The sequence below is a fragment of the Alligator sinensis genome, unplaced genomic scaffold, assembly GCF_000455745.1.
Source record: "Alligator sinensis unplaced genomic scaffold, ASM45574v1 scaffold203_1, whole genome shotgun sequence".
Taxonomy (NCBI): Eukaryota; Metazoa; Chordata; order Crocodylia; family Alligatoridae; genus Alligator; species Alligator sinensis.
Window position 1 is genome coordinate 2440728 of NW_005841949.1, and position 421 is coordinate 2441148.

Consider the following 421-nt stretch of genomic DNA (forward strand, 5'->3'; position numbering starts at 1 on the left):
AATCCCAGTTGGTGTTGAGGGCTTCCTAGTTTTTCTGAGAAGCAGGCTTAAAAGGCTTTTGCTGCCAACTTCCTGATACTTTCCTTTGCTGGGGAAGGGGGCATGGGGTGGTTTCTATCTCCAGTGCACACCCCTCTGACTGACAAACCAGGTACTTCTTTGGCTGGTGCATGAAAGCAGAGTCTTGTCCTCGGAGAGAGGCTGACCACAGACTGATCCCCACAGGGGATTAACCAGCTTTATTCCATGGGGCTGGAGCATGAGCAGTGTGTTATGGGGAGGTCCTGTTGCTGCACTAACAAATATGGCAGCTGACTGAGCCACGGCATTGGTAATCTTTGTACAAGGGATGAGTTTGGGAATATTTGCAGTTGTCTCTCCTGCTACCTCCCCTCTGAGGCTTGTAACATGGAAGCAGAAC